Below are 5,870 nucleotides of genomic sequence, written 5' to 3'. Positions count from 1 at the left end.
TCCAACTGGCTGGAATCAGCCACCAGGGAGGATTTTTTCCTTGCCCAGTTGTCCTGAGCACCGGGGTCACTGGAGATGGCTGAGGTGAAAATGGGGAACAGGAAGGGATAAAATGGCCTTGCCTTTAATTCCAACTGTGCCAAGAGGAACTTTCCCCAAGAGCAGCAGCTCTTTTTGGGGAAAGAGGTCCCACTGGGCAGCCCAGGCAGTGCTGGAGGACCCTCTGGAAGTGTGAGCTTGGAGGATCCTGCCCTTGTTTGTGAGTCATCCCGGTGAGAGGGAAGGAAATGGGAAGAAAATTCCCCCCCTTTTGTGTTTATTTTCCTCTTTTTTTGGGGGCAAATCTGGAACAATCTGGTGGAATGAGCTTGGGCAAACAGCATTTTAATGGGTTAGGGGTGGGCATGGCAGTGCCCAGGTGGTTCATGGCTGGACTTGGTGACCTTAGAGGGCTTTTCCGACCTCAATGATCCTGTGGTGGCACAGGTTTAGCAGGGGCTGGAGCCCAAAAATGCCCCTGGATTTACAGCCTGAGCCAGAGGAGCTGTTTTTTGTGACCTTGACAATGACCTTTCAGAGCTTTCCTTCGAGGCAGGTGGGAATGCAGAAGGAAAAAAAGTCCCCCAAAAATACCATCTGCACAAATCCTGCTCTCCACAGACACCCCCCCGAGCTGGGGGATTGGGGCTGGGAAGCCTCTTTCACCTCCCAGCACCTCTGGAAATGCAGATAATAAAAACCCTGGAGCATCATCCCAAGGAAGAGTTCCTCGGGATCCACACAGAGCAGTTTCTTGTCCTTGGGGAATGTTGGCAAGAGAACAGCGTTGTCAATACCTGTGAATTGCACTAATTGGGATATTTAATCCCTGCTCGCAATTGCCCTGCTGCTGGAACCATCCTCTCCCCGGGTTTATAAAAGACCCCAGTGTGAGTAGCACAGTGGAGTTGTTCGTGCCAGCTGCTGCTCCGGGCTGTGGCTCCAGCCTGGCTGCTCCACTCACTCAAATATGTTATTAGAAAACTAAACCAACAAAAAAAAAAAAGACAACGTTCCAGCGCCGCTCGAGCCCGGCCCAACCCACAGAGGGCCGGCACATTCCTCAGGGGGAGCCGGGAATTGCATCCCAGCTCAGGCTGCACCACCGGGATGTCGCCTCTGAGCTCCCCCGGCTGGAAAAAAAGGAGGAATTCAGGAATTCTCCGAGGCAGGAGCGAAAAAAGAGCCATTTGCTCGCTGCGTGGGCCAAAATTGAGTGTGCAGGGCTGGGAGTGCCCAGCCCAGGGGGGAATCTTGGATAAGAGATGATGGAGAGTGTAAGAAATAATTGGGAAATAGGAGATAATTTGCTAAGAAAGGGGGTATAAGCAATAATTTGCTACCAAGAGGAGTATAAGAAATAATTTGATAACAAAGGGGATGCAGGAAATAATTTCCTCACAAAGGCAGTATAAGAAAAAATCGCTAGTAAAGGGGGTATAAGAAATAATTTGTTATGAAAGGGAGTATGAGAAATAATTTTCTAGCTAAGGGGATATAAGAAATAGTTTGCTAAGAAAGGGGATATAAGAAATAGTTTGCTATCAAAGGAGGTATAAAAAAATAATTTGCTAAGAAAAGGAGTATAAGAAATAACTTGTTAAGGAAGGGGGGGGGTATAAGGAATAGTTTGGAAGTCACGGAACTGAGCAGGAACTGCTGCTCCTGAGTGAGAGCCAGAGTTTGGGGGTCATTTTTCCATGCTTATTTTCCAGATTATTCCATGTCTGGAATAATTAATCATTTCAGGTTAGTTCCCATCCCTCCTGGAATAAATCTCTTCACCTTGGGTGACGTTGCAGCCTCTCACAGGCCCTTGTGCCATTGCACTGAGCAGCAAATTACACCAAAATCCTGCTGTAACTCCTCCCAGCCCAGCTCTCCTGGCTTTCCCAGCCAGTTTTCCACGCTGTTTTCCACCATCTGGTGTGCAGAGCCCAAAAGGCAGATGTTACCACTCATCAGAGCCCTGCAGATGGTCACCAGCCTGGGGATGTTTGTCTTAACACAAGTGCCCGGCCAAGAGCTCCCCTCAGAGCCAAAATCCGAGGATGCCACCCAGGGAAATACCATCTGTGTGCTCCCACAGGGATTGAGACCCAGCTCAGCTGGAAAGAGCCCTGCTTGGTGTTTGGGAAGCTTCTTATCCACTCGGAGATCTCTTTGATAACAATAATCAAGCTTCATTCAGGCTCAGGGGCACATCTGGAAGGCCAGAAAAGGTTTTCTCCTGCCTCAGCTGCAGAAGGAAACACCCAGGCTTTGGAAAGGGAAGTGGCTTGTCCTGAGCCTTGAATGTTGTGATATGCTATTAATGCAATAAATAAAATATTGGGGTCCCAAGGCTTGATTTTTGAAGGGTCCCAAGGCTTGATTTCTGAAAGGTCCCAAGCCTTGATTTTTGAAGGGTTATAGGAACCAGACAAGTCCATTGTGAGGCCAAGAAAACAAATGAGGAACCTAACCTTGGATTTTTTTTTTTTCTCTCTTTAAAGTAAATTCTAATCTCATTATAAAGACTCTCAATAAGCATTTTCCTGTGTAGCATCCTCACACCTCCACTGCTCTGTGGGGTCTGGCCCATTTCCTAGCCATGGAGTAGCTGTTTTCAGACAGGAGGAGATGGGAAGTGAAAGCTTGACCTGCATTCCCAAGGAAGAGTGTCCCAAGGAAATCCCTGGTGCACAATCCAACCACAGTTTCTCCCAAAGATTGGGGAAGTTGCAGTGGGAGCACCAAGTGTTGTCTGTCCTGCCAGGAGATGAAGGCACCAAACTCCTGGGAAAGGTTGTTTCTTTTTTTCTTTTTTTTTTTTTTTAAATATTTATTTATTTATTTATTTTAAAGTCTGATTCCACTTTATCCATCTTTGTTATTCCCAGCTGATCTAAACATTGCCCAGGCCTCCAGTGTTTACTTCGGTCACAAGCGGCCCAAGACTTTCTTCTCCGGCGTAATTAGAGTTCCTTCCATGGCTAATTAAATTCTGCAGTGAATGAAAGCAAATTTCTTGGAATGAATCTCCTCTTGATTCACTCTGGGCAAGGCCAGGCTGACAGTGCTGCTCCCACTCTGTTCTCCGAGGGGGTTGGCTCCATCTCCAAAACCTTCCTGTCAACACATGACGGGGCAGGGAAATGGTCTGTGCTGGGGTCTGCTCAGGAACTGGGTCCATTTTGTTCCTTTTCTCTGCTTTATGTGATTTTGCAGGCTTTTCATGTCTCCATTCATCTCAATTTTTTTTTCCCCCACAGTTTAACCTATATAGTTCTATATTCTGATTTTACCTCTTAGTCTTTGCTGCACCTTTTCTCTTTCTGCTCCTTGCTTTCAAGCAGGAATTCCATGTTGGCTACCACAGCTTTATGAGTAAATCAGGATAAATCTATAGAAATATGATCCCTTTTCTTATTCCCAGCCTGCCAGGTCTCTTCAGGGCTTTCCCCCTCAGCCAGTTTTTTTCTACAAACTCCTGTGTCCCCATCAGGGATAAATCTGTGGGAATAAGCACTGAGGGGAAGAAAGAAGGTGGAAATACTGTTCTGACAACTCTGAATTCCCAATATCTCCCTATTCTGCCACATTTCCCTTCCAAGGAATGTCCCCAAGTACCAGCAGAAGGTGCAGAGCAGTTGGTTTTTTACTGCTGGCCCAGCCACATGTGGGAGAAAAATTCCCAGAACTTGGACATCCCTTGCAGTGGGTGAATGAATTATCTCTACTGTCCCAATTCCCCCTAAAAACAGCCCAAGGAAACAGCATTTTTTTTAACCTTTCAATGTGGTTTTCAGTTCCCAGTGATGGAGGGGAGCAGCCTTTGTGTGCTTTTGGGTTTTTTAAGCTCAATTTGCTCCTAACTCGCCGAAGTTTTAAACCCACTTGGGACTGAAGCAGAGGGGGTGGTTCCTCCCAGGGGCAGGCACAGATCCACAGCTGGCAAAGTCATCTGCTCTGCTGGGCTTGTCACCTCCCCTGGGAGCTTGTCCTGCACACCCAGCACCCCCCTGGGGCCAGGCAGGCCCGTGCTCTGCTCTTGGCACCAGCTGAGCTTCAGCTGAGCCCAGGGGAGCCCATAAATCACGCTCAGGGTTAGGCTGCGAGCAGATGGCTCTGGAGAGAGTCCATTTGAAGGCGGATTCCTCCCCTCTCTGACGTTTGGCTTTCCTGTTTATCCCTTTCCCGAAGCCTCCCTGGACGGGGCTCAGCCCTCCATCATCTCCTGACGCCAGGACCCTGCATCCATCCCAACCGGCCCCCCACCATCTGCTGGTGGTGAACACCACCACGTCCCCCCACGTGCTCCAGACAGATTTTTTTCTGCTTTTCTCCCCCCCCAAATTCCCCCAATTTCTGCCCCCTCCACGTCTTCACGGCCACACAGCGAGTTCCACCTCAGCGAGCCGTGTCAGCACCTCTGCCCAGGCTCTGCTGGGTGGTGGCTGCAATCCTCTGGAATGGTGAATATTGTGGGATCATTCCTCTCCTGACTGATGGTGGATGTTCTGCCCTGAAGATAAAACTGTCCCTGGGCCTTGAGCACAAGTTTAATTTGTTGTGGGTGGTTCTGCTGCACAGGGTGGGTTTTTTTTTTGGTGTTTTTTTTAGGACCAAACCCCTTGTCTTTGTGTGTTCTTGAAAACATTCAACTTGCAGACTGAGGACTGATTATTCCCAAGCCTTTGCTGAAATGGCACTGAACAGGTGGGACTGTTTTCCCCTCTGGGTCAGGCCAGTGCAGAACAGAAATTCTGTGTTAGAAACGGGCTGGACATGATCTCATTTTGCACCCCCTGAGTTACTGCTGTTTGCTTAGCGATGTGTGAGCTGTTAACGTGTGCAATTGCAGGTCAATGAACCTCCTTATGCCATGAAATATTGGTGAATTTGTCAGTGAAAGGCTGATTTCATTCGTGGCCCTGCTGCTGCCAAGAACCCAGGCTGTGTGCCTGCTCAGGGCAGGGTCAGACAGGCTGGAAGGGGTGAGGAAAGAGCAGCTCCACCTGCAGCTCCTCATCTGAGCAGCTCCACAGGTGCTGCAGCACCAGCCCCAGGCCCCTTCTCGCTGCACAAACACCGTATTTGAGTCTCAGGTGTTGGTTCAGTTGCACCTTCCACCCCAAAATCCGTCAGCTGAGATCCTCAGGAGCCCTAAAGCAACACAACCGCAGCAGATGAGCCCACTGAGGGCCCTTCCACCCGTCCTGTGTCCCTCATAATCCCTGACTCCACCACCCTGCATGCAGCTGGGCTGTTCTAAACCTCAGCAAACCCTCCTGGGGGAGATGTTTCCCAAGGCAGGGCCGACAGGAGGCTTCATTTTCCCCCGGGGTCATCGTCTCTCCTCTCCTTCCTGCCACCCCACCCTCTCCCTGCACGGCCTCCCTGCCTCCCAGACAAAAATGACAGTGTGTGTGTGTGTGTTGATCTTTCTCAGCTCCCTCAGAGAGCCAGCTCTGAAGGACCTGCAGGCTGCCAAGAATAATCTGAGGACAGGAAAGCACAGTCTGCTGGGGCTGGACGTGCCACCCATGTGGTGGGGAGAGCAGCCAGGGGAGCACTGGAGGCTCTGCAGGGACTCAAAGCAGCTCTGCAGCTCAAGGACTGATCTGGGATTGCCCTGGGAATGTGTCCTTGGTCTCTTCCATTTACCAGGACAACCTGTTTAAAGCTCTGTCTTCTTCCACAGCAGGCTCAGCAACCTGCTCACCCCCTGGGACACGTCAGCAGGGCGTTATCCCTGTGCAAACTCCACCACAAAACATCATTCCGAGCCTTGGGTGCGCTCCTTGTGCCAGACAAGGGATTGAGGACAAGAACTGAATGGAATTATT

The sequence above is a fragment of the Empidonax traillii genome, unplaced genomic scaffold (genome assembly GCF_003031625.1).
Source record: "Empidonax traillii isolate 1590-97213 ecotype Southwest subspecies unplaced genomic scaffold, ASM303162v1 scaffold1915:size109364, whole genome shotgun sequence".
In the NCBI taxonomy this organism is placed as follows: Eukaryota; Metazoa; Chordata; class Aves; order Passeriformes; family Tyrannidae; genus Empidonax; species Empidonax traillii.
This window is presented reverse-complemented; position numbering follows the sequence as displayed.